The following is a 24,586-nucleotide window of genomic DNA, read 5'->3' on the forward strand; positions in this document are numbered from 1 at the left end:
CATTATTATATTCTAGTGTATTTGGTACCTTCGTCTGGTAACCATCTTAAGAAACATAGCGTTAGTTGGGACACTGCCAAATTTTGATTAGGTGATTTTGAGGTTTGCTGTATCAGAGCCTGGATAGCTCAGTCGGTAGAGCATCAGACTTTTAATCTGAGGGTCCAGGGTTCAAGTCCCTGTTCAGGCGGTTTGTTTAAAGAAAATGTACTCTAATGACATGCTCTTTTCAGGATCCAATGAACGAGTAGTCCCATTATAGTAATTGCAAGTTACTCTTAATGGAGCCATTAAATACCCATCGGTCGTGTACCATTTGACAAGAGTTAAGAAGACTTACCGCAACGGTATCATGTCGTTTGAGATGTTGATTATCTTTTCCCCAATTCAATGTTCAAAATGGAACCCTGCTTATAGTTTCCAAATCACTTTATAAAGTTGGTCAACCGCTGATAGCTCATCTTTTTATTTGAGAATTTCTGTTCACCTTGTTGAATCAGGTTGGATCTCTGGTGCAATGGATAGCGGCTTGGGGTTCTAGGCGAATGTAGAGAAAGCATTCAAAGTCTTTGGGTTGGAATACTAGCTGGGTCAGTTTTATCCCTCCTTTATCTTATAACTAATTGAAACAGTAACAAACAATGCCTGCTTCTGCATAACCAGAGACATTTACCAAAACGGCAGTGAAAGAAAGTCTATTTAAACAGACACTGTTTGCTTTGAAAATGTTGCATAATCTATGCCCAAGAGTAAATTTCCAGTTATACTGCTGGACATGTAATTTAGTACCTAGTAATAGTATTTGGCCTTTTACTAATTTCACAATGTCAATTTAGAGACATGATTTCTAAGTCAGCCGAAAATGAGATAGAACGAATTTCAGGATTTAAAATAGATTACGTGTGCTGCTGAAATTTCAAATGCTTGAAATATCAATTAATTATTAAACTCTACATATTTGATTGCTAATATATGTAACCATATTAAGAATTAAAGTGTAGGTTGGTGTGCGTCCACATCATTTTTAGCTGATTTTTAGTTGCAGTGTTGCAGAGCCTGGATAGCTCAGTCGGTAGAGCATCAGACTTTTAATTTGAGGGTCCAGGGTTCAAGTCCCTGTTCAGGCGGTCGGCTACTTTAAAGAAAAAGTATTCTGATTGTACATTCTTTTTGTGTTCCACTGCATGATGAATAAGATATTCCATTACCAAAATTAAAAAAAAAAGTCTTTCATGGAGAAGTGAAAAACCCATCTGTCTCATATATCAGATGACGATACACTAAACTTAAGTTTTATGCAGACTTACCAACTGTATCATGTAGTTTGACACGGTGAATAACTTTTACCCAATTCAATATTCAAAATATAGCCATGGTTATAGTATCCAATGAACTTTATAAAGTTGATCAACAGCTCAAAGCTCATTATTTCATTTCTGAATATCTGTGCACCTCATTCAAGCAGATTGGCTCTGTGGCGCAATGGATAGCGCATTGGACTTCTAGGTGAATGTCAAGAAGGTATTTAAAGGCTGTGGGTTCGAATCCCACCAGAGTCAGTTTTATCCCTGTTTATTTCATAACTATTTAAAGAAGTTATAAGCGATGCATGCATGCTTCTGCTTCACCAAAATCATTTGCTAAAAAAGGTCAGTAAAAGGAAGTCTATTTTAAAGAGACACCGTTCAATTTGGGTAATCTATGCAGAAGAGGAAATTGTCAGCTGTACTGATGAAAATATAATTTACTCGGAAGTAAGATTTTGGGCCCTTCCTTAATTTTACCATGTCAATAAACACATATGAATTTGACGTCAGCAAAAAAATGAGATAGTAGCAACTTCAGGACTAAAAATAAGGTTACATTTACTGAAGAAATTTCAAATGCTTGAAATATCAATTCATTATTATATTCTAGTGTATTTGGTACCTTCGTCTGGTAACCATCTTAAGAAACATAGCGTTAGTTGGGACACTGCCAAATTTTGATTAGGTGATTTTGAGGTTTGCTGTATCAGAGCCTGGATAGCTCAGTCGGTAGAGCATCAGACTTTTAATCTGAGGGTCCAGGGTTCAAGTCCCTGTTCAGGCGGTTTGTTTAAAGAAAATGTACTCTAATGACATGCTCTTTTCAGGATCCAATGAACGAGTAGTCCCATTATAGTAATTGCAAGTTACTCTTAATGGAGCCATTAAATACCCATCGGTCGTGTACCATTTGACAAGAGTTAAGAAGACTTACCGCAACGGTATCATGTCGTTTGAGATGTTGATTATCTTTTCCCCAATTCAATGTTCAAAATGGAACCCTGCTTATAGTTTCCAAATCACTTTATAAAGTTGGTCAACCGCTGATAGCTCATCTTTTTATTTGAGAATTTCTGTTCACCTTGTTGAATCAGGTTGGATCTCTGGTGCAATGGATAGCGGCTTGGCGTTCTAGGCTAATGTAGAGAAAGCATTCAAAGTCTTTGGGTTGGAATACTAGCTGGGTCAGTTTTATCCCTCCTTTATCTTATAACTAATTGAAACAGTAACAAACAATGCCTGCTTCTGCATAACCAGAGACATTTACCAAAACGGCAGTGAAAGAAAGTCTATTTAAACAGACACTGTTTGCTTTGAAAATGTTGCATAATCTATGCCCAAGAGTAAATTTCCAGTTATACTGCTGGACATGTAATTTAGTACCTAGTAATAGTATTTGGCCTTTTACTAATTTCACAATGTCAATTTAGAGACATGATTTCTAAGTCAGCCGAAAATGAGATAGAACGAATTTCAGGATTTAAAATAGATTACGTGTGCTGCTGAAATTTCAAATGCTTGAAATATCAATTAATTATTAAACTCTACATATTTGATTGCTAATATATGTAACCATATTAAGAATTAAAGTGTAGGTTGGTGTGCGTCCACATCATTTTTAGCTGATTTTTAGTTGCAGTGTTGCAGAGCCTGGATAGCTCAGTCGGTAGAGCATCAGACTTTTAATTTGAGGGTCCAGGGTTCAAGTCCCTGTTCAGGCGGTCGGCTACTTTAAAGAAAAAGTATTCTGATTGTACATTCTTTTTGTGTTCCACTGCATGATGAATAAGATATTCCATTACCAAAATTAAAAAAAAAAGTCTTTCATGGAGAAGTGAAAAACCCATCTGTCTCATATATCAGATGACGATACACTAAACTTAAGTTTTATGCAGACTTACCAACTGTATCATGTAGTTTGACACGGTGAATAACTTTTACCCAATTCAATATTCAAAATATAGCCATGGTTATAGTATCCAATGAACTTTATAAAGTTGATCAACAGCTCAAAGCTCATTATTTCATTTCTGAATATCTGTGCACCTCATTCAAGCAGATTGGCTCTGTGGCGCAATGGATAGCGCATTGGACTTCTAGGTGAATGTCAAGAAGGTATTTAAAGGCTGTGGGTTCGAATCCCACCAGAGTCAGTTTTATCCCTGTTTATTTCATAACTATTTAAAGAAGTTATAAGCGATGCATGCATGCTTCTGCTTCACCAAAATCATTTGCTAAAAAAGGTCAGTAAAAGGAAGTCTATTTTAAAGAGACACCGTTCAATTTGGGTAATCTATGCAGAAGAGGAAATTGTCAGCTGTACTGATGAAAATATAATTTACTCGGAAGTAAGATTTTGGGCCCTTCCTTAATTTTACCATGTCAATAAACACATATGAATTTGACGTCAGCAAAAAAATGAGATAGTAGCAACTTCAGGACTAAAAATAAGGTTACATTTACTGAAGAAATTTCAAATGCTTGAAATATCAATTCATTATTATATTCTAGTGTATTTGGTACCTTCGTCTGGTAACCATCTTAAGAAACATAGCGTTAGTTGGGACACTGCCAAATTTTGATTAGGTGATTTTGAGGTTTGCTGTATCAGAGCCTGGATAGCTCAGTCGGTAGAGCATCAGACTTTTAATCTGAGGGTCCAGGGTTCAAGTCCCTGTTCAGGCGGTTTGTTTAAAGAAAATGTACTCTAATGACATGCTCTTTTCAGGATCCAATGAACGAGTAGTCCCATTATAGTAATTGCAAGTTACTCTTAATGGAGCCATTAAATACCCATCGGTCGTGTACCATTTGACAAGAGTTAAGAAGACTTACCGCAACGGTATCATGTCGTTTGAGATGTTGATTATCTTTTCCCCAATTCAATGTTCAAAATGGAACCCTGCTTATAGTTTCCAAATCACTTTATAAAGTTGGTCAACCGCTGATAGCTCATCTTTTTATTTGAGAATTTCTGTTCACCTTGTTGAATCAGGTTGGATCTCTGGTGCAATGGATAGCGGCTTGGCGTTCTAGGCTAATGTAGAGAAAGCATTCAAAGTCTTTGGGTTGGAATACTAGCTGGGTCAGTTTTATCCCTCCTTTATCTTATAACTAATTGAAACAGTAACAAACAATGCCTGCTTCTGCATAACCAGAGACATTTACCAAAACGGCAGTGAAAGAAAGTCTATTTAAACAGACACTGTTTGCTTTGAAAATGTTGCATAATCTATGCCCAAGAGTAAATTTCCAGTTATACTGCTGGACATGTAATTTAGTACCTAGTAATAGTATTTGGCCTTTTACTAATTTCACAATGTCAATTTAGAGACATGATTTCTAAGTCAGCCGAAAATGAGATAGAACGAATTTCAGGATTTAAAATAGATTACGTGTGCTGCTGAAATTTCAAATGCTTGAAATATCAATTAATTATTAAACTCTACATATTTGATTGCTAATATATGTAACCATATTAAGAATTAAAGTGTAGGTTGGTGTGCGTCCACATCATTTTTAGCTGATTTTTAGTTGCTGTGTTGCAGAGCCTGGATAGCTCAGTCGGTAGAGCATCAGACTTTTAATCTGAGGGTCCAGGGTTCAAGTCCCTGTTCAGGCGGTCGGCTACTTTAAAGAAAAAGTATTCTGATTGTACATTCTTTTTGTGTTCCACTGCATGATGAATAAGATATTCTATTACCAAAATTAAAAAAAAACGTCTTTCATGGAGAAGTGAAAAACCCATCTGTCTCATATATCAGATGACGATACACTAAACTTAAGTTTTATGCAGACTTACCAACTGTATCATGTAGTTTGACACGGTGAATAACTTTTACCCAATTCAATATTCAAAATATAGCCATGGTTATAGTATCCAATGAACTTTATAAAGTTGATCAACAGCTCAAAGCTCATTATTTCATTTCTGAATATCTGTGCACCTCACTCAAGCAGATTGGCTCTGTGGCGCAATGGATAGCGCATTGGACTTCTAGGTGAATGTCAAGAAGGTATTCAAAGGCTGTGGGTTCGAATCCCACCAGAGTCAGTTTTATCCCTGTTTATTTCATAACTATTTAAAGAAGTTATAAGCGATGCATGCATGCTTCTGCTTCACCAAAATCATTTGCTAAAAAAGGTCAGTAAAAGGAAGTCTATTTTAAAGAGACACCGTTCAATTTGGGTAATCTATGCAGAAGAGGAAATTGTCAGCTGTACTGATGAAAATATAATTTACTCGGAAGTAAGATTTTGGGCCCTTCCTTAATTTTACCATGTCAATAAACACATATGAATTTGACGTCAGCAAAAAAATGAGATAGTAGCAACTTCAGGACTAAAAATAAGGTTACATTTACTGAAGAAATTTCAAATGCTTGAAATATCAATTCATTATTATATTCTAGTGTATTTGGTACCTTCTTCAGGTAACCATCTTAAGAAACATAGCGTTAGTTGGGACACTGCCAAATTTTGATTAGGTGATTTTGAGGTTTGCTGTATCAGAGCCTGGATAGCTCAGTCGGTAGAGCATCAGACTTTTAATCTGAGGGTCCAGGGTTCAAGTCCCCGTTCAGGCGGTAGGCTACTTTAAAGAAAAAGTATTCTGATTGTACATTCTTTTTGTGTTCCACTGCATGATGAATAAGATATTCCATTACCAAAATTAAAAAAAAACGTCTTTCATGGAGAAGTGAAAAACCCATCTGTCTCATATATCAGATGATGATACACTAAACTTAAGTTGTATGCAGACTTACCAACTGTATCATGTAGTTTGACACGGTGAATAACTTTTACCCAATTCAATATTCAAAATATAGCCATGGTTATAGTATCCAATGAACTTTATAAAGTTGATCAACAGCTCAAAGCTCATTATTTCATTTCTGAATATCTGTGCACCTCATTCAAGCAGATTGGCTCTGTGGCGCAATGGATAGCGCATTGGACTTCTAGGTGAATGTCAAGAAGGTATTTAAAGGCTGTGGGTTCGAATCCCACCAGAGTCAGTTTTATCCCTGTTTATTTCATAACTATTTAAAGAAGTTATAAGCGATGCATGCATGCTTCTGCTTCACCAAAATCATTTGCTAAAAAAGGTCAGTAAAAGGAAGTCTATTTTAAAGAGACACCGTTCAATTTGGGTAATCTATGCAGAAGAGGAAATTGTCAGCTGTACTGATGAAAATATAATTTACTCGGAAGTAAGATTTTGGGCCCTTCCTTAATTTTACCATGTCAATAAACACATATGAATTTGACGTCAGCAAAAAAATGAGATAGTAGCAACTTCAGGACTAAAAATAAGGTTACATTTACTGAAGAAATTTCAAATGCTTGAAATATCAATTCATTATTATATTCTAGTGTATTTGGTACCTTCGTCTGGTAACCATCTTAAGAAACATAGCGTTAGTTGGGACACTGCCAAATTTTGATTAGGTGATTTTGAGGTTTGCTGTATCAGAGCCTGGATAGCTCAGTCGGTAGAGCATCAGACTTTTAATCTGAGGGTCCAGGGTTCAAGTCCCTGTTCAGGCGGTTTGTTTAAAGAAAATGTACTCTAATGACATGCTCTTTTCAGGATCCAATGAACGAGTAGTCCCATTATAGTAATTGCAAGTTACTCTTAATGGAGCCATTAAATACCCATCGGTCGTGTACCATTTGACAAGAGTTAAGAAGACTTACCGCAACGGTATCATGTCGTTTGAGATGTTGATTATCTTTTCCCCAATTCAATGTTCAAAATGGAACCCTGCTTATAGTTTCCAAATCACTTTATAAAGTTGGTCAACCGCTGATAGCTCATCTTTTTATTTGAGAATTTCTGTTCACCTTGTTGAATCAGGTTGGATCTCTGGTGCAATGGATAGCGGCTTGGCGTTCTAGGCTAATGTAGAGAAAGCATTCAAAGTCTTTGGGTTGGAATACTAGCTGGGTCAGTTTTATCCCTCCTTTATCTTATAACTAATTGAAACAGTAACAAACAATGCCTGCTTCTGCATAACCAGAGACATTTACCAAAACGGCAGTGAAAGAAAGTCTATTTAAACAGACACTGTTTGCTTTGAAAATGTTGCATAATCTATGCCCAAGAGTAAATTTCCAGTTATACTGCTGGACATGTAATTTAGTACCTAGTAATAGTATTTGGCCTTTTACTAATTTCACGATGTCAATTTAGAGACATGATTTCTAAGTCAGCCGAAAATGAGATAGAACGAATTTCAGGATTTAAAATAGATTACGTGTGCTGCTGAAATTTCAAATGCTTGAAATATCAATTAATTATTAAACTCTACATATTTGATTGCTAATATATGTAACCATATTAAGAATTAAAGTGTAGGTTGGTGTGCGTCCACATCATTTTTAGCTGATTTTTAGTTGCTGTGTTGCAGAGCCTGGATAGCTCAGTCGGTAGAGCATCAGACTTTTAATCTGAGGGTCCAGGGTTCAAGTCCCTGTTCAGGCGGTCAGCTACTTTAAAGAAAAAGTATTCTGATTGTACATTCTTTTTGTGTTCCACTGCATGATGAATAAGATATTCTATTACCAAAATTAAAAAAAAACGTCTTTCATGGAGAAGTGAAAAACCCATCTGTCTCATATATCAGATGACGATACACTAAACTTAAGTTTTATGCAGACTTACCAACTGTATCATGTAGTTTGACACGGTGAATAACTTTTACCCAATTCAATATTCAAAATATAGCCATGGTTATAGTATCCAATGAACTTTATAAAGTTGATCAACAGCTCAAAGCTCATTATTTCATTTCTGAATATCTGTGCACCTCACTCAAGCAGATTGGCTCTGTTGCGCAATGGATAGCTCATTGGACTTCTAGGTGAATGTCAAGAAGGTATTCAAAGGCTGTGGGTTCGAATCCCACCAGAGTCAGTTTTATCCCTGTTTATTTCATTACTATTTAAAGAAGTTATAAGCGATGCATGCATGCTTCTGCTTCACCAAAATCATTTGCTAAAAAAGGTCAGTAAAAGGAAGTCTATTTTAAAGAGACACCGTTCAATTTGGGTAATCTATGCAGAAGAGGAAATTGTCAGCTGTACTGATGAAAATATAATTTACTCGGAAGTAAGATTTTGGGCCCTTCCTTAATTTTACCATGTCAATAAACACATATGAATTTGACGTCAGCAAAAAAATGAGATAGTAGCAACTTCAGGACTAAAAATAAGGTTACATTTACTGAAGAAATTTCAAATGCTTGAAATATCAATTCATTATTATATTCTAGTGTATTTGGTACCTTCTTCAGGTAACCATCTTAAGAAACATAGCGTTAGTTGGGACACTGCCAAATTTTGATTAGGTGATTTTGAGGTTTGCTGTATCAGAGCCTGGATAGCTCAGTCGGTAGAGCATCAGACTTTTAATCTGAGGGTCCAGGGTTCAAGTCCCCGTTCAGGCGGTAGGCTACTTTAAAGAAAAAGTATTCTGATTGTACATTCTTTTTGTGTTCCACTGCATGATGAATAAGATATTCCATTACCAAAATTAAAAAAAAACGTCTTTCATGGAGAAGTGAAAAACCCATCTGTCTCATATATCAGATGATGATACACTAAACTTAAGTTGTATGCAGACTTACCAACTGTATCATGTAGTTTGACACGGTGAATAACTTTTACCCAATTCAATATTCAAAATATAGCCATGGTTATAGTATCCAATGAACTTTATAAAGTTGATCAACAGCTCAAAGCTCATTATTTCATTTCTGAATATCTGTGCACCTCACTCAAGCAGATTGGCTCTGTGGCGCAATGGATAGCGCGTTGGACTTCTAGGTGAATGTCAAGAAGGTATTCAAAGGCTGTGGGTTCGAATCCCACCAGAGTCAGTTTTATCCCTGTGTATTTCATAACTATTTAAAGAAGTTATAAGCGATGCATGCATGCTTCTGCTTCACCAAAATCATTTGCTAAAAATGGTCAGTAAAAGGAAGTCTATTTTAAAGAGACACCGTTCAATTTGGGTAATCTATGCAGAAGAGGAAATTGTCAGCTGTACTGATGAAAATATAATTTACTCGGAAGTAAGATTTTGGGCCCTTCCTTAATTTTACCATGTCAATAAACACATATGAATTTGACGTCAGCAAAAAAATGAGATAGTAGCAACTTCAGGACTAAAAATAAGGTTACATTTACTGAAGAAATTTCAAATGCTTGAAATATCAATTCATTATTATATTCTAGTGTATTTGGTACCTTCTTCAGGTAACCATCTTAAGAAACATAGCGTTAGTTGGGACACTGCCAAATTTTGATTAGGTGATTTTGAGGTTTGCTGTATCAGAGCCTGGATAGCTCAGTCGGTAGAGCATCAGACTTTTAATCTGAGGGTCCAGGGTTCAAGTCCCTGTTCAGGCGGTTTGTTTAAAGAAAATGTACTCTAATGACATGCTCTTTTCAGGATCCAATGAACGAGTAGTCCCATTAGAGTAATTGCAAGTTACTCTTAATGGAGCCATTAAATACCCATCGGTCGTGTACCATTTGACAAGAGTTAAGAAGACTTACCGCAACGGTATCATGTCGTTTGAGATGTTGATTATCTTTTCCCCAATTCAATGTTCAAAATGGAACCCTGCTTATAGTTTCCAAATCACTTTATAAAGTTGGTCAACCGCTGATAGCTCATCTTTTTATTTGAGAATTTCTGTTCACCTTGTTGAATCAGGTTGGATCTCTGGTGCAATGGATAGCGGCTTGGGGTTCTAGGCTAATGTAGAGAAAGCATTCAAAGTCTTTGGGTTGGAATACTAGCTGGGTCAGTTTTATCCCTCCTTTATCTTATAACTAATTGAAACAGTAACAAACAATGCCTGCTTCTGCATAACCAGAGACATTTACCAAAACGGCAGTGAAAGAAAGTCTATTTAAACAGACACTGTTTGCTTTGAAAATGTTGCATAATCTATGCCCAAGAGTAAATTTCCAGTTATACTGCTGGACATGTAATTTAGTACCTAGTAATAGTATTTGGCCTTTTACTAATTTCACAATGTCAATTTAGAGACATGATTTCTAAGTCAGCCGAAAATGAGATAGAACGAATTTCAGGATTTAAAATAGATTACGTGTGCTGCTGAAATTTCAAATGCTTGAAATATCAATTAATTATTAAACTCTACATATTTGATTGCTAATATATGTAACCATATTAAGAATTAAAGTGTCTGTTGGTGTGCGTCCACATCATTTTTAGCTGATTTTTAGTTGCTGTGTTGCAGAGCCTGGATAGCTCAGTCGGTAGAGCATCAGACTTTTAATCTGAGGGTCCAGGGTTCAAGTCCCTGTTCAGGCGGTCGGCTACTTTAAAGGAAAAGTATTCTGATTGTACATTCTTTTTGTGTTCCACTGCATGATGAATAAGATATTCTATTACCAAAATAAAAAAAAAACGTCTTTCATGGAGAAGTGAAAAACCCATCTGTCTCATATATCAGATGACGATACACTAAACTTAAGTTTTATGCAGACTTACCAACTGTATCATGTAGTTTGACACGGTGAATAACTTTTACCCAATTCAATATTCAAAATATAGCCATGGTTATAGTATCCAATGAACTTTATAAAGTTGATCAACAGCTCAAAGCTCATTATTTCATTTCTGAATATCTGTGCACCTCACTCAAGCAGATTGGCTCTGTGGCGCAATGGATAGCGCATTGGACTTCTAGGTGAATGTCAAGAAGGTATTCAAAGGCTGTGGGTTCGAATCCCACCAGAGTCAGTTTTATCCCTGTTTATTTCATAACTATTTAAAGAAGTTATAAGCGATGCATGCATGCTTCTGCTTCACCAAAATCATTTGCTAAAAAAGGTCAGTAAAAGGAAGTCTATTTTAAAGAGACACCGTTCAATTTGGGTAATCTATGCAGAAGAGGAAATTGTCAGCTGTACTGATGAAAATATAATTTACTCGGAAGTAAGATTTTGGGCCCTTCCTTAATTTTACCATGTCAATAAACACATATGAATTTGACGTCAGCAAAAAAATGAGATAGTAGCAACTTCAGGACTAAAAATAAGGTTACATTTACTGAAGAAATTTCAAATGCTTGAAATATCAATTCATTATTATATTCTAGTGTATTTGGTACCTTCTTCAGGTAACCATCTTAAGAAACATAGCGTTAGTTGGGACACTGCCAAATTTTGATTAGGTGATTTTGAGGTTTGCGGTATCAGAGCCTGGATAGCTCCGTCGGTAGAGCATCAGACTTTTAATCTGAGGGTCCAGGGTTCAAGTCCCCGTTCAGGCGGTAGGCTACTTTAAAGAAAAAGTATTCTGATTGTACATTCTTTTTGTGTTCCACTGCATGATGAATAAGATATTCCATTACCAAAATTAAAAAAAAACGTCTTTCATGGAGAAGTGAAAAACCCATCTGTCTCATATATCAGATGATGATACACTAAACTTAAGTTGTATGCAGACTTACCAACTGTATCATGTAGTTTGACACGGTGAATAACTTTTACCCAATTCAATATTCAAAATATAGCCATGGTTATAGTATCCAATGAACTTTATAAAGTTGATCAACAGCTCAAAGCTCATTATTTCATTTCTGAATATCTGTGCACCTCACTCAAGCAGATTGGCTCTGTGGCGCAATGGATAGCGCGTTGGACTTCTAGGTGAATGTCAAGAAGGTATTCAAAGGCTGTGGGTTCGAATCCCACCAGAGTCAGTTTTATCCCTGTGTATTTCATAACTATTTAAAGAAGTTATAAGCGATGCATGCATGCTTCTGCTTCACCAAAATCATTTGCTAAAAAAGGTCAGTAAAAGGAAGTCTATTTTAAAGAGACACCGTTCAATTTGGGTAATCTATGCAGAAGAGGAAATTGTCAGCTGTACTGATGAAAATATAATTTACTCGGAAGTAAGATTTTGGGCCCTTCCTTAATTTTACCATGTCAATAAACACATATGAATTTGACGTCAGCAAAAAAATGAGATAGTAGCAACTTCAGGACTAAAAATAAGGTTACATTTACCGAAGAAATTTCAAATGCTTGAAATATCAATTCATTATTATATTCTAGTGTATTTGGTACCTTCTTCAGGTAACCATCTTAAGAAACATAGCGTTAGTTGGGACACTGCCAAATTTTGATTAGGTGATTTTGAGGTTTGCTGTATCAGAGCCTGGATAGCTCAGTCGGTAGAGCATCAGACTTTTAATCTGAGGGTCCAGGGTTCAAGTCCCCGTTCAGGCGGTAGGCTACTTTAAAGAAAAAGTATTCTGATTGTACATTCTTTTTGTGTTCCACTGCATGATGAATAAGATATTCCATTACCAAAATTAAAAAAAAACGTCTTTCATGGAGAAGTGAAAAACCCATCTGTCTCATATATCAGATGATGATACACTAAACTTAAGTTGTATGCAGACTTACCAACTGTATCATGTAGTTTGACACGGTGAATAACTTTTACCCAATTCAATATTCAAAATATAGCCATGGTTATAGTATCCAATGAACTTTATAAAGTTGATCAACAGCTCAAAGCTCATTATTTCATTTCTGAATATCTGTGCACCTCACTCAAGCAGATTGGCTCTGTGGCGCAATGGATAGCGCGTTGGACTTCTAGGTGAATGTCAAGAAGGTATTCAAAGGCTGTGGGTTCGAATCCCACCAGAGTCAGTTTTATCCCTGTGTATTTCATAACTATTTAAAGAAGTTATAAGCGATGCATGCATGCTTCTGCTTCACCAAAATCATTTGCTAAAAAAGGTCAGTAAAAGGAAGTCTATTTTAAAGAGACACCGTTCAATTTGGGTAATCTATGCAGAAGAGGAAATTGTCAGCTGTACTGATGAAAATATAATTTACTCGGAAGTAAGATTTTGGGCCCTTCCTTAATTTTACCATGTCAATAAACACATATGAATTTGACGTCAGCAAAAAAATGAGATAGTAGCAACTTCAGGACTAAAAATAAGGTTACATTTACTGAAGAAATTTCAAATGCTTGAAATATCAATTCATTATTATATTCTAGTGTATTTGGTACCTTCTTCAGGTAACCATCTTAAGAAACATAGCGTTAGTTGGGACACTGCCAAATTTTGATTAGGTGATTTTGAGGTTTGCTGTATCAGAGCCTGGATAGCTCAGTCGGTAGAGCATCAGACTTTTAATCTGAGGGTCCAGGGTTCAAGTCCCTGTTCAGGCGGTTTGTTTAAAGAAAATGTACTCTAATGACATGCTCTTTTCAGGATCCAATGAACGAGTAGTCCCATTAGAGTAATTGCAAGTTACTCTTAATGGAGCCATTAAATACCCATCGGTCGTGTACCATTTGACAAGAGTTAAGAAGACTTACCGCAACGGTATCATGTCGTTTGAGATGTTGATTATCTTTTCCCCAATTCAATGTTCAAAATGGAACCCTGCTTATAGTTTCCAAATCACTTTATAAAGTTGGTCAACCGCTGATAGCTCATCTTTTTATTTGAGAATTTCTGTTCACCTTGTTGAATCAGGTTGGATCTCTGGTGCAATGGATAGCGGCTTGGGGTTCTAGGCTAATGTAGAGAAAGCATTCAAAGTCTTTGGGTTGGAATACTAGCTGGGTCAGTTTTATCCCTCCTTTATCTTATAACTAATTGAAACAGTAACAAACAATGCCTGCTTCTGCATAACCAGAGACATTTACCAAAACGGCAGTGAAAGAAAGTCTATTTAAACAGACACTGTTTGCTTTGAAAATGTTGCATAATCTATGCCCAAGAGTAAATTTCCAGTTATACTGCTGGACATGTAATTTAGTACCTAGTAATAGTATTTGGCCTTTTACTAATTTCACAATGTCAATTTAGAGACATGATTTCTAAGTCAGCCGAAAATGAGATAGAACGAATTTCAGGATTTAAAATAGATTACGTGTGCTGCTGAAATTTCAAATGCTTGAAATATCAATTAATTATTAAACTCTACATATTTGATTGCTAATATATGTAACCATATTAAGAATTAAAGTGTAGGTTGGTGTGCGTCCACATCATTTTTAGCTGATTTTTAGTTGCTGTGTTGCAGAGCCTGGATAGCTCAGTCGGTAGAGCATCAGACTTTTAATCTGAGGGTCCAGGGTTCAAGTCCCTGTTCAGGCGGTAGGCTACTTTAAAGAAAAAGTATTCTGATTGTACATTCTTTTTGTGTTCCACTGCATGATGAATAAGATATTCCATTACCAAAATTTAAAAAAAACGTCTTTCATGGAGAAGTGAAAAACCCATCTGTCTCATATATCAGATGACGATACACTAAACTTAAGTTGTAGGCAGACTTACCAACTGTATCATGTAGTTTGACACGGTGAATAACTTTTACCCAATTCAATATTCAAAATATAGCCATGGTTATAGTATCCAATGAACTTTATAAAGTTGATCAACAGCTCAAAGCTCATTATTTCATTTCTGAATATCTGTGCACCTCATTCAAGCAGATTGGCTCTGTGGCGCAATGGATAGCGCATTGGACTTCTAGGTGAATGTCAAGAAGGTATTCAAAGGCTGTGGGTTCGAATCCCACCAGAGTCAGTTTTATCCCTGTTTATTTCATAACTATTTAAAGAAGTTATAAGCGATGCATGCATGCTTCTGCTTCACCAAAATCATTTGCTAAAAAAGGTCAGTAAAAGGAAGTCTATTTTAAAGAGACACCGTTCAATTTGGGTAATCTATGCAGAAGAGGAAATTGTCAGCTGTACTGATGAAAATATAATTTACTCGGAAGTAAGATTTTGGGCCCTTCCTTAATTTTACCATGTCAATAAACACATATGAATTTGACGTCAGCAAAAAAATGAGATAGTAGCAACTTCAGGACTAAAAATAAGGTTACATTTACTGAAGAAATTTCAAATGCTTGAAATATCAATTCATTATTATATTCTAGTGTATTTGGTACCTTCGTCAGGTAACCATCTTAAGAAACATAGCGTTAGTTGGGACACTGCCAAATTTTGATTAGGTGATTTTGAGGTTTGCTGTATTAGAGCCTGGATAGCTCAGTCGGTAGAGCATCAGACTTTTAATCTGAGGGTCCAGGGTTCAAGTCCCTGTTCAGGCGGTTTGTTTAAAGAAAATGTACTCTAATGACATGCTCTTTTCAGGATCCAATGAACGAGTAGTCCCATTAGAGTAATTGCAAGTTACTCTTAATGGAGCCATTAAATACCCATCGGTCGTGTACCATTTGACAAGAGTTAAGAAGACTTACCGCAACGGTATCATGTCGTTTGAGATGTTGATTATCTTTTCCCCAATTCAATGTTCAAAATGGAACCCTGCTTATAGTTTCCAAATCACTTTATAAAGTTGGTCAACCGCTGATAGCTCATCTTTTTATTTGAGAATTTCTGTTCACCTTGTTGAATCAGGTTGGATCTCTGGTGCAATGGATAGCGGCTTGGGGTTCTAGGCTAATGTAGAGAAAGCATTCAAAGTCTTTGGGTTGGAATACTAGCTGGGTCAGTTTTATCCCTCCTTTATCTTATAACTAATTGAAACAGTAACAAACAATGCCTGCTTCTGCATAACCAGAGACATTTACCAAAACGGCAGTGAAAGAAAGTCTATTTAAACAGACACTGTTTGCTTTGAAAATGTTGCATAATCTATGCCCAAGAGTAAATTTCCAGTTATACTGCTGGACATGTAATTTAGTACCTAGTAATAGTATTTGGCCTTTTACTAATTTCACAATGTCAATTTAGAGACATGATTTCTAAGTCAGCCGAAAATGAGATAGAACGAATTTCAGGATTTAAAATAGATTACGTGTGCTGCTGAAATTTCAAATGCTTGAAATATCAATTAATTATTAAACTCTACATATTTGATTGCTAATATATGTAACCATATTAAGAATTAAAGTGTAGGTTGGTGTGCGTCCACATCATTTTTAGCTGATTTTTAGTTGCTGTGTTGCAGAGCCTGGATAGCTCAGTCGGTAGAGCATCAGACTTTTAATCTGAGGGTCCAGGGTTCAAGTCCCTGTTCAGGCGGTCGGCTACTTTAAAGAAAAAGTATTCTGATTGTACATTCTTTTTGTGTTCCACTGCATGATGAATAAGATATTCCATTACCAAAATTAAAAAAAAAAGTCTTTCATGGAGAAGTGAAAAACCCATCTGTCTCATATATCAGATGACGATACACTAAACTTAAGTTTTATGCAGACTTACCAACTGTATCATGTAGTTTGACACGGTGAATAACTTTTACCCAATTCAATATTCAAAATATAGCCATGGTTATAGTATCCAATGAACTTTATAAAGTTGATCAACAGCTCAAAGCTCATTATTTCATTTCTGAATATCTGTGCACCTCACTCAAGCAGATTGGCTCTGTGGCGCAATGGATAGCGCATTGGACTTCTAGGTGAATGTCAAGAAGGTATTCAAAGGCTGTGGGTTCGAATCCCACCAGAGTCAGTTTTATCCCTGTTTATTTCATAACTATTTAAAGAAGTTATAAGCGATGCATGCATGCTTCTGCTTCACCAAAATCATTTGCTAAAAAAGGTCAGTAAAAGGAAGTCTATTTTAAAGAGACACCGTTCAATTTGGGTAATCTATGCAGAAGAGGAAATTGTCAGCTGTACTGATGAAAATATAATTTACTCGGAAGTAAGATTTTGGGCCCTTCCTTAATTTTACCATGTCAATAAACACATATGAATTTGACGTCAGCAAAAAAATGAGATAGTAGCAACTTCAGGACTAAAAATAAGGTTACATTTACTGAAGAAATTTCAAATGCTTGAAATATCAATTCATTATTATATTCTAGTGTATTTGGTACCTTCTTCAGGTAACCATCTTAAGAAACATAGCGTTAGTTGGGACACTGCCAAATTTTGATTAGGTGATTTTGAGGTTTGCGGTATCAGAGCCTGGATAGCTCAGTCGGTAGAGCATCAGACTTTTAATCTGAGGGTCCAGGGTTCAAGTCCCCGTTCAGGCGGTAGGCTACTTTAAAGAAAAAGTATTCTGATTGTACATTCTTTTTGTGTTCCACTGCATGATGAATAAGATATTCCATTACCAAAATTAAAAAAAAACGTCTTTCATGGAGAAGTGAAAAACCCATCTGTCTCATATATCAGATGATGATACACTAAACTTAAGTTGTATGCAGACTTACCAACTGTATCATGTAGTTTGACACGGTGAATAACTTTTACCCAATTCAATATTCAAAATATAGCCATGGTTATAGTATCCAATGAACTTTATAAAGTTGATCAACAGCTCAAAGCTCATTATTTCATTTCTGAATATCTGTGCACCTCACTCAAGCAGATTGGCTCTGTGGCGCAATGGATAGCGCGTTGGACTTCTAGGTGAATGTCAAGAAGGTATTCAAAGGCTGTGGGTTCGAATCCCACCAGAGTCAGTTTTATCCCTGTGTATTTCATAACTATTTAAAGAAGTTATAAGCGATGCATGCATGCTTCTGCTTCACCAAAATCATTTGCTAAAAAAGGTCAGTAAAAGGAAGTCTATTTTAAAGAGACACCGTTCAATTTGGGTAATCTATGCAGAAGAGGAAATTGTCAGCTGTACTGATGAAAATATAATTTACTCGGAAGTAAGATTTTGGGCCCTTCCTTAATTTTACCATGTCAATAAACACATATGAATTTGACGTCAGCAAAAAAATGAGATAGTAGCAACTTCAGGACTAAAAATAAGGTTACATTTACTGAAGAAATTTCAAATGCTTGAAATATCAATTCATTATTATATCCTAGTGTATTTGGTACCTTCTTCAGGTAACCATCTTAAGAAACATAGCGTTAGTTGGGACACTGCCAAATTTTGATTAGGTGATTTTGAGGTTTGCTGTATCAGAGCCTGGATAGCTCAGTCGGCAGAGCATCAGACTTTTAATCTGAGGGTCCAGGGTTCAAGTCCCTGTTCAGGCGGTTTGTTTAAAGAAAATGTACTCTAATGACATGCTCTTTTCAGGATCCAATGAACGAGTAGTCCCATTAGAGTAATTGCAAGTTACTCTTAATGGAGCCATTAAATACCCATCGGTCGTGTACCATTTGACAAGAGTTAAGAAGACTTACCGCAACGGTATCATGTCGTTTGAGATGTTGATTATCTTTTCCCCAATTCAATGTTCAAAATGGAACCCTGCTTATAGTTTCCAAATCACTTTATAAAGTTGGTCAACCGCTGATAGCTCATCTTTTTATTTGAGAATTTCTGTTCACCTTGTTGAATCAGGTTGGATCTCTGGTGCAATGGATAGCGGCTTGGGGTTCTAGGCGAATGTAGAGAAAGCATTCAAAGTCTTTGGGTTGGAATACTAGCTGGGTCAGTTTTATCCCTCCTTTATCTTATAACTAATTGAAACAGTAACAAACAATGCCTGCTTCTGCATAACCAGAGACATTTACCAAAACGGCAGTGAAAGAAAGTCTATTTAAACAGACACTGTTTGCTTTGAAAATGTTGCATAATCTATGCCCAAGAGTAAATTTCCAGTTATACTGCTGGACATGTAATTTAGTACCTAGTAATAGTATTTGGCCTTTTACTAATTTCACAATGTCAATTTAGAGACATGATTTCTAAGTCAGCCGAAAATGAGATAGAACGAATTTCAGGATTTAAAATAGATTACGTGTGCTGCTGAAATTTCAAATGCTTGAAATATCAATTAATTATTAAACTCTACATATTTGATTGCTAATATATGTAACCATATTAAGAATTAAAGTGTAGGTTGGTGTGCGTCCACATCATTTTTAGCTGATTTTTAGTTGCAGTGTTGCAGAGCATGGATAGCTCTGTCGGTAGAGCTTCAGACTTTTAATCTGAGGGTCCAGGGTTCAAGTCCCTCTTCAGGCGGTCGGCTACTTTAAAGAAAAAGTATTCTGATTGTACATTCTTTTTGTGTTCCACTGCATGATGAATAAGATATTCCATTACCAAAATTAAAAAAAAAACGTCTTTCATGGAGAAGTGAAAAACCCATCTGTCTCATATATCAGATGACGATACACTAAACTTAAGTTTTATGCAGACTTACCAACTGTATCATGTAGTTTGACACGGTGAATAACTTTTACCCAATTCAATATTCAAAATATAGCCATGGTTATAGTATCCAATGAACTTTATAAAGTTGATCAACAGCTCAAAGCTCATTATTTCATTTCTGAATATCTGTGCACCTCACTCAAGCAGATTGGCTCTGTTGCGCAATGGATAGCTCATTGGACTTCTAGGTGAATGTCAAGAAGGTATTCAAAGGCTGTGGGTTCGAATCCCACCAGAGTCAGTTTTATCCCTGTTTATTTCATAACTATTTAAAGAAGTTATAAGCGATGCATGCATGCTTCTGCTTCACCAAAATCATTTGCTAAAAAAGGTCAGTAAAAGGAAGTCTATTTTAAAGAGACACCGTTCAATTTGGGTAATCTATGCAGAAGAGGAAATTGTCAGCTGTACTGATGAAAATATAATTTACTCGGAAGTAAGATTTTGGGCCCTTCCTTAATTTTACCATGTCAATAAACACATATGAATTTGACGTCAGCAAAAAAATGAGATAGTAGCAACTTCAGGACTAAAAATAAGGTTACATTTACTGAAGAAATTTCAAATGCTTGAAATATCAATTCATTATTATATTCTAGTGTATTTGGTACCTTCTTCAGGTAACCATCTTAAGAAACATAGCGTTAGTTGGGACACTGCCAAATTTTGATTAGGTGATTTTGAGGTTTGCTGTATCAGAGCCTGGATAGCTCAGTCGGTAGAGCATCAGACTTTTAATCTGAGGGTCCAGGGTTCAAGTCCCCGTTCAGGCGGTAGGCTACTTTAAAGAAAAAGTATTCTGATTGTACATTCTTTTTGTGTTCCACTGCATGATGAATAAGATATTCCATTACCAAAATTAAAAAAAAACGTCTTTCATGGAGAAGTGAAAAACCCATCTGTCTCATATATCAGATGATGATACACTAAACTTAAGTTGTATGCAGACTTACCAACTGTATCATGTAGTTTGACACGGTGAATAACTTTTACCCAATTCAATATTCAAAATATAGCCATGGTTATAGTATCCAATGAACTTTATAAAGTTGATCAACAGCTCAAAGCTCATTATTTCATTTCTGAATATCTGTGCACCTCACTCAAGCAGATTGGCTCTGTGGCGCAATGGATAGCGCGTTGGACTTCTAGGTGAATGTCAAGAAGGTATTCAAAGGCTGTGGGTTCGAATCCCACCAGAGTCAGTTTTATCCCTGTGTATTTCATAACTATTTAAAGAAGTTATAAGCGATGCATGCATGCTTCTGCTTCACCAAAATCATTTGCTAAAAAAGGTCAGTAAAAGGAAGTCTATTTTAAAGAGACACCGTTCAATTTGGGTAATCTATGCAGAAGAGGAAATTGTCAGCTGTACTGATGAAAATATAATTTACTCGGAAGTAAGATTTTGGGCCCTTCCTTAATTTTACCATGTCAATAAACACATATGAATTTGACATCAGCAAAAAAATGAGATAGTAGCAACTTCAGGACTAAAAATAAGGTTACATTTACTGAAGAAATTTCAAATGCTTGAAATATCAATTCATTATTATATTCTAGTGTATTTGGTACCTTCTTCAGGTAACCATCTTAAGAAACATAGCGTTAGTTGGGACACTGCCAAATTTTGATTAGGTGATTTTGAGGTTTGCTGTATCAGAGCCTGGATAGCTCAGTCGGTAGAGCATCAGACTTTTAATCTGAGGGTCCAGGGTTCAAGTCCCTGTTCAGGCGGTTTGTTTAAAGAAAATGTACTCTAATGACATGCTCTTTTCAGGATCCAATGAACGAGTAGTCCCATTATAGTAATTGCAAGTTACTCTTAATGGAGCCATTAAATACCCATCGGTCGTGTACCATTTGACAAGAGTTAAGAAGACTTACCGCAACGGTATCATGTCGTTTGAGATGTTGATTATCTTTTCCCCAATTCAATGTTCAAAATGGAACCCTGCTTATAGTTTCCAAATCACTTTATAAAGTTGGTCAACCGCTGATAGCTCATCTTTTTATTTGAGAATTTCTGTTCACCTTGTTGAATCAGGTTGGATCTCTGGTGCAATGGATAGCGGCTTGGGGTTCTAGGCTAATGTAGAGAAAGCATTCAAAGTCTTTGGGTTGGAATACTAGCTGGGTCAGTTTTATCCCTCCTTTATCTTATAACTAATTGAAACAGTAACAAACAATGCCTGCTTCTGCATAACCAGAGACATTTACCAAAACGGCAGTGAAAGAAAGTCTATTTAAACAGACACTGTTTGCTTTGAAAATGTTGCATAATCTATGCCCAAGAGTAAATTTCCAGTTATACTGCTGGACATGTAATTTAGTACCTAGTAATAGTATTTGGCCTTTTACTAATTTCACAATGTCAATTTAGAGACATGATTTCTAAGTCAGCCGAAAATGAGATAGAACGAATTTCAGGATTTAAAATAGATTACGTGTGCTGCTGAAATTTCAAATGCTTGAAATATCAATTAATTATTAAACTCTACATATTTGATTGCTAATATATGTAACCATATTAAGAATTAAAGTGTAGGTTGGTGTGCGTCCACATCATTTTTAGCTGATTTTTACTTGCAGTGTTGCAGAGCCTGGATAGCTCAGTCGGTAGAGCATCAGACTTTTAATCTGAGGGTCCAGGGTTCAAGTCCCTGTTCAGGCGGTCGGCTACTTTAAAGAAAAAGTATTCTGATTGTACATTCTTTTTGTGTTCCACTGCATGATGAATAAGATATTCCATTACCAAAATTAAAAAAAAAAGTCTTTCATGGAGAAGTGAAAAACCCATCTGTCTCATATATCAGATGACGATACACTAAACTTAAGTTTTATGCAGACTTACCAACTGTATCATGTAGTTTGACACGGTGAATAACTTTTACCCAATTCAATATTCAAAATATAGCCATGGTTATAGTATCCAATGAACTTTATAAAGTTGATCAACAGCTCAAAGCTCATTATTTCATTTCTGAATATCTGTGCACCTCATTCAAGCAGATTGGCTCTGTGGCGCAATGGATAGCGCATTGGACTTCTAGGTGAATGTCAAGAAGGTATTTAAAGGCTGTGGGTTCGAATCCCACCAGAGTCAGTTTTATCCCTGTTTATTTCATAACTATTTAAAGAAGTTATAAGCGATGCATGCATGCTTCTGCTTCACCAAAATCATTTGCTAAAAAAGGTCAGTAAAAGGAAGTCTATTTTAAAGAGACACCGTTCAATTTGGGTAATCTATGCAGAAGAGGAAATTGTCAGCTGTACTGATGAAAATATAATTTACTCGGAAGTAAGATTTTGGGCCCTTCCTTAATTTTACCATGTCAATAAACACATATGAATTTGACGTCAGCAAAAAAATGAGATAGTAGCAACTTCAGGACTAAAAATAAGGTTACATTTACTGAAGAAATTTCAAATGCTTGAAATATCAATTCATTATTATATTCTAGTGTATTTGGTACCTTCGTCAGGTAACCATCTTAAGAAACATAGCGTTAGTTGGGACACTGCCAAATTTTGATTAGGTGATTTTGAGGTTTGCTGTATCAGAGCCTGGATAGCTCAGTCGGTAGAGCATCAGACTTTTAATCTGAGGGTCCAGGGTTCAAGTCCCTGTTCAGGCGGTTTGTTTAAAGAAAATGTACTCTAATGACATGCTCTTTTCAGGATCCAATGAACGAGTAGTCCCATTATAGTAATTGCAAGTTACTCTTAATGGAGCCATTAAATACCCATCGGTCGTGTACCATTTGACAAGAGTTAAGAAGACTTACCGCAACGGTATCATGTCGTTTGAGATGTTGATTATCTTTTCCCCAATTCAATGTTCAAAATGGAACCCTGCTTATAGTTTCCAAATCACTTTATAAAGTTGGTCAACCGCTGATAGCTCATCTTTTTATTTGAGAATTTCTGTTCACCTTGTTGAATCAGGTTGGATCTCTGGTGCAATGGATAGCGGCTTGGGGTTCTAGGCTAATGTAGAGAAAGCATTCAAAGTCTTTGGGTTGGAATACTAGCTGGGTCAGTTTTATCCCTCCTTTATCTTATAACTAATTGAAACAGTAACAAACAATGCCTGCTTCTGCATAACCAGAGACATTTACCAAAACGGCAGTGAAAGAAAGTCTATTTAAACAGACACTGTTTGCTTTGAAAATGTTGCATAATCTATGCCCAAGAGTAAATTTCCAGTTATACTGCTGGACATGTAATTTAGTACCTAGTAATAGTATTTGGCCTTTTACTAATTTCACAATGTCAATTTAGAGACATGATTTCTAAGTCAGCCGAAAATGAGATAGAACGAATTTCAGGATTTAAAATAGATTACGTGTGCTGCTGAAATTTCAAATGCTTGAAATATCAATTAATTATTAAACTCTACATATTTGATTGCTAATATATGTAACCATATTAAGAATTAAAGTGTAGGTTGGTGTGCGTCCACATCATTTTTAGCTGATTTTTAGTTGCAGTGTTGCAGAGCCTGGATAGCTCTGTCGGTAGAGCATCAGACTTTTAATCTGAGGGTCCAGGGTTCAAGTCCCTCTTCAGGCGGTCGGCTACTTTAAAGAAAAAGTATTCTGATTGTACATTCTTTTTGTGTTCCACTGCATGATGAATAAGATATTCCATTACCAAAATTAAAAAAAAACGTCTTTCATGGAGAAGTGAAAAACCCATCTGTCTCATATATCAGATGACGATACACTAAACTTAAGTTTTATGCAGACTTACCAACTGTATCATGTAGTTTGACACGGTGAATAACTTTTACCCAATTCAATATTCAAAATATAGCCATGGTTATAGTATCCAATTAACTTTATAAAGTTGATCAACAGCTCAAAGCTCATTATTTCATTTCTGAATATCTGTGCACCTCACTCAAGCAGATTGGCTCTGTGGCGCAATGGATAGCGCATTGGACTTCTAGGTGAATGTCAAGAAGGTATTCAAAGGCTGTGGGTTCGAATCCCACCAGAGTCAGTTTTATCCCTGTTTATTTCATAACTATTTAAAGAAGTTATAAGCGATGCATGCATGCTTCTGCTTCACCAAAATCATTTGCTAAAAAAGGTCAGTAAAAGGAAGTCTATTTTAAAGAGACACCGTTCAATTT

At 36.0% G+C, this 24,586-nt stretch overlaps 31 non-coding genes across 31 annotated transcripts; all 31 read left to right on the top strand.

Moving 5' to 3' along the window:
* The first annotated feature begins 117 nt into the window (after positions 1–117).
* TRNAK-UUU (transfer RNA lysine (anticodon UUU)) lies at positions 118–190 on the top strand. Its single transcript has one exon. It is a non-coding gene; the product is annotated as a tRNA-Lys (tRNA).
* Positions 191–1,468: 1,278 nt separating this feature from the next.
* Positions 1,469–1,559, top strand: TRNAR-UCU (transfer RNA arginine (anticodon UCU)). The gene is given in 2 exon segments: positions 1,469–1,505; positions 1,524–1,559. It is a non-coding gene; the product is annotated as a tRNA-Arg (tRNA).
* Positions 1,560–2,018: 459 nt separating this feature from the next.
* TRNAK-UUU (transfer RNA lysine (anticodon UUU)) lies at positions 2,019–2,091 on the top strand. The gene has a single exon. It is a non-coding gene; the product is annotated as a tRNA-Lys (tRNA).
* A 1,278-nt stretch (positions 2,092–3,369) lies between these two features.
* TRNAR-UCU (transfer RNA arginine (anticodon UCU)) lies at positions 3,370–3,460 on the top strand. The gene is given in 2 exon segments: positions 3,370–3,406; positions 3,425–3,460. It is a non-coding gene; the product is annotated as a tRNA-Arg (tRNA).
* Positions 3,461–3,919: 459 nt separating this feature from the next.
* TRNAK-UUU (transfer RNA lysine (anticodon UUU)) lies at positions 3,920–3,992 on the top strand. Its single transcript has one exon. It is a non-coding gene; the product is annotated as a tRNA-Lys (tRNA).
* Positions 3,993–4,856: 864 nt separating this feature from the next.
* TRNAK-UUU (transfer RNA lysine (anticodon UUU)) lies at positions 4,857–4,929 on the top strand. Its single transcript has one exon. It is a non-coding gene; the product is annotated as a tRNA-Lys (tRNA).
* Positions 4,930–5,270: 341 nt separating this feature from the next.
* On the top strand, positions 5,271–5,361 carry TRNAR-UCU (transfer RNA arginine (anticodon UCU)). Its single transcript is given in 2 exon segments — positions 5,271–5,307; positions 5,326–5,361. It is a non-coding gene; the product is annotated as a tRNA-Arg (tRNA).
* An 873-nt stretch (positions 5,362–6,234) lies between these two features.
* Positions 6,235–6,325, top strand: TRNAR-UCU (transfer RNA arginine (anticodon UCU)). The gene is given in 2 exon segments: positions 6,235–6,271; positions 6,290–6,325. It is a non-coding gene; the product is annotated as a tRNA-Arg (tRNA).
* Positions 6,326–6,784: 459 nt separating this feature from the next.
* TRNAK-UUU (transfer RNA lysine (anticodon UUU)) lies at positions 6,785–6,857 on the top strand. The gene has a single exon. It is a non-coding gene; the product is annotated as a tRNA-Lys (tRNA).
* Positions 6,858–7,721: 864 nt separating this feature from the next.
* TRNAK-UUU (transfer RNA lysine (anticodon UUU)) lies at positions 7,722–7,794 on the top strand. Its single transcript has one exon. It is a non-coding gene; the product is annotated as a tRNA-Lys (tRNA).
* Positions 7,795–8,135: 341 nt separating this feature from the next.
* Positions 8,136–8,226, top strand: TRNAR-UCU (transfer RNA arginine (anticodon UCU)). Its single transcript is given in 2 exon segments — positions 8,136–8,172; positions 8,191–8,226. It is a non-coding gene; the product is annotated as a tRNA-Arg (tRNA).
* Positions 8,227–9,099: 873 nt separating this feature from the next.
* Positions 9,100–9,190, top strand: TRNAR-UCU (transfer RNA arginine (anticodon UCU)). Its single transcript is given in 2 exon segments — positions 9,100–9,136; positions 9,155–9,190. It is a non-coding gene; the product is annotated as a tRNA-Arg (tRNA).
* Positions 9,191–9,649: 459 nt separating this feature from the next.
* TRNAK-UUU (transfer RNA lysine (anticodon UUU)) lies at positions 9,650–9,722 on the top strand. Its single transcript has one exon. It is a non-coding gene; the product is annotated as a tRNA-Lys (tRNA).
* Positions 9,723–10,586: 864 nt separating this feature from the next.
* On the top strand, positions 10,587–10,659 carry TRNAK-UUU (transfer RNA lysine (anticodon UUU)). Its single transcript has one exon. It is a non-coding gene; the product is annotated as a tRNA-Lys (tRNA).
* A 341-nt stretch (positions 10,660–11,000) lies between these two features.
* Positions 11,001–11,091, top strand: TRNAR-UCU (transfer RNA arginine (anticodon UCU)). Its single transcript is given in 2 exon segments — positions 11,001–11,037; positions 11,056–11,091. It is a non-coding gene; the product is annotated as a tRNA-Arg (tRNA).
* Positions 11,092–11,964: 873 nt separating this feature from the next.
* TRNAR-UCU (transfer RNA arginine (anticodon UCU)) lies at positions 11,965–12,055 on the top strand. The gene is given in 2 exon segments: positions 11,965–12,001; positions 12,020–12,055. It is a non-coding gene; the product is annotated as a tRNA-Arg (tRNA).
* An 873-nt stretch (positions 12,056–12,928) lies between these two features.
* On the top strand, positions 12,929–13,019 carry TRNAR-UCU (transfer RNA arginine (anticodon UCU)). The gene is given in 2 exon segments: positions 12,929–12,965; positions 12,984–13,019. It is a non-coding gene; the product is annotated as a tRNA-Arg (tRNA).
* Positions 13,020–13,478: 459 nt separating this feature from the next.
* TRNAK-UUU (transfer RNA lysine (anticodon UUU)) lies at positions 13,479–13,551 on the top strand. Its single transcript has one exon. It is a non-coding gene; the product is annotated as a tRNA-Lys (tRNA).
* Positions 13,552–14,415: 864 nt separating this feature from the next.
* On the top strand, positions 14,416–14,488 carry TRNAK-UUU (transfer RNA lysine (anticodon UUU)). Its single transcript has one exon. It is a non-coding gene; the product is annotated as a tRNA-Lys (tRNA).
* Positions 14,489–14,829: 341 nt separating this feature from the next.
* On the top strand, positions 14,830–14,920 carry TRNAR-UCU (transfer RNA arginine (anticodon UCU)). The gene is given in 2 exon segments: positions 14,830–14,866; positions 14,885–14,920. It is a non-coding gene; the product is annotated as a tRNA-Arg (tRNA).
* Positions 14,921–15,379: 459 nt separating this feature from the next.
* TRNAK-UUU (transfer RNA lysine (anticodon UUU)) lies at positions 15,380–15,452 on the top strand. Its single transcript has one exon. It is a non-coding gene; the product is annotated as a tRNA-Lys (tRNA).
* An 864-nt stretch (positions 15,453–16,316) lies between these two features.
* On the top strand, positions 16,317–16,389 carry TRNAK-UUU (transfer RNA lysine (anticodon UUU)). Its single transcript has one exon. It is a non-coding gene; the product is annotated as a tRNA-Lys (tRNA).
* A 341-nt stretch (positions 16,390–16,730) lies between these two features.
* TRNAR-UCU (transfer RNA arginine (anticodon UCU)) lies at positions 16,731–16,821 on the top strand. The gene is given in 2 exon segments: positions 16,731–16,767; positions 16,786–16,821. It is a non-coding gene; the product is annotated as a tRNA-Arg (tRNA).
* Positions 16,822–17,694: 873 nt separating this feature from the next.
* Positions 17,695–17,785, top strand: TRNAR-UCU (transfer RNA arginine (anticodon UCU)). The gene is given in 2 exon segments: positions 17,695–17,731; positions 17,750–17,785. It is a non-coding gene; the product is annotated as a tRNA-Arg (tRNA).
* Positions 17,786–19,596: 1,811 nt separating this feature from the next.
* Positions 19,597–19,687, top strand: TRNAR-UCU (transfer RNA arginine (anticodon UCU)). Its single transcript is given in 2 exon segments — positions 19,597–19,633; positions 19,652–19,687. It is a non-coding gene; the product is annotated as a tRNA-Arg (tRNA).
* An 873-nt stretch (positions 19,688–20,560) lies between these two features.
* On the top strand, positions 20,561–20,651 carry TRNAR-UCU (transfer RNA arginine (anticodon UCU)). Its single transcript is given in 2 exon segments — positions 20,561–20,597; positions 20,616–20,651. It is a non-coding gene; the product is annotated as a tRNA-Arg (tRNA).
* Positions 20,652–21,110: 459 nt separating this feature from the next.
* On the top strand, positions 21,111–21,183 carry TRNAK-UUU (transfer RNA lysine (anticodon UUU)). The gene has a single exon. It is a non-coding gene; the product is annotated as a tRNA-Lys (tRNA).
* Positions 21,184–22,047: 864 nt separating this feature from the next.
* Positions 22,048–22,120, top strand: TRNAK-UUU (transfer RNA lysine (anticodon UUU)). Its single transcript has one exon. It is a non-coding gene; the product is annotated as a tRNA-Lys (tRNA).
* Positions 22,121–22,461: 341 nt separating this feature from the next.
* TRNAR-UCU (transfer RNA arginine (anticodon UCU)) lies at positions 22,462–22,552 on the top strand. Its single transcript is given in 2 exon segments — positions 22,462–22,498; positions 22,517–22,552. It is a non-coding gene; the product is annotated as a tRNA-Arg (tRNA).
* Positions 22,553–23,011: 459 nt separating this feature from the next.
* On the top strand, positions 23,012–23,084 carry TRNAK-UUU (transfer RNA lysine (anticodon UUU)). The gene has a single exon. It is a non-coding gene; the product is annotated as a tRNA-Lys (tRNA).
* A 1,278-nt stretch (positions 23,085–24,362) lies between these two features.
* On the top strand, positions 24,363–24,453 carry TRNAR-UCU (transfer RNA arginine (anticodon UCU)). The gene is given in 2 exon segments: positions 24,363–24,399; positions 24,418–24,453. It is a non-coding gene; the product is annotated as a tRNA-Arg (tRNA).
* The last annotated feature ends 133 nt before the right edge of the window (positions 24,454–24,586 follow it).

This window comes from Triturus cristatus, chromosome 4_1, assembly GCF_964204655.1.
Source record: "Triturus cristatus chromosome 4_1, aTriCri1.1, whole genome shotgun sequence".
Lineage (NCBI taxonomy): Eukaryota > Metazoa > Chordata > Amphibia > Caudata > Salamandridae > Triturus > Triturus cristatus.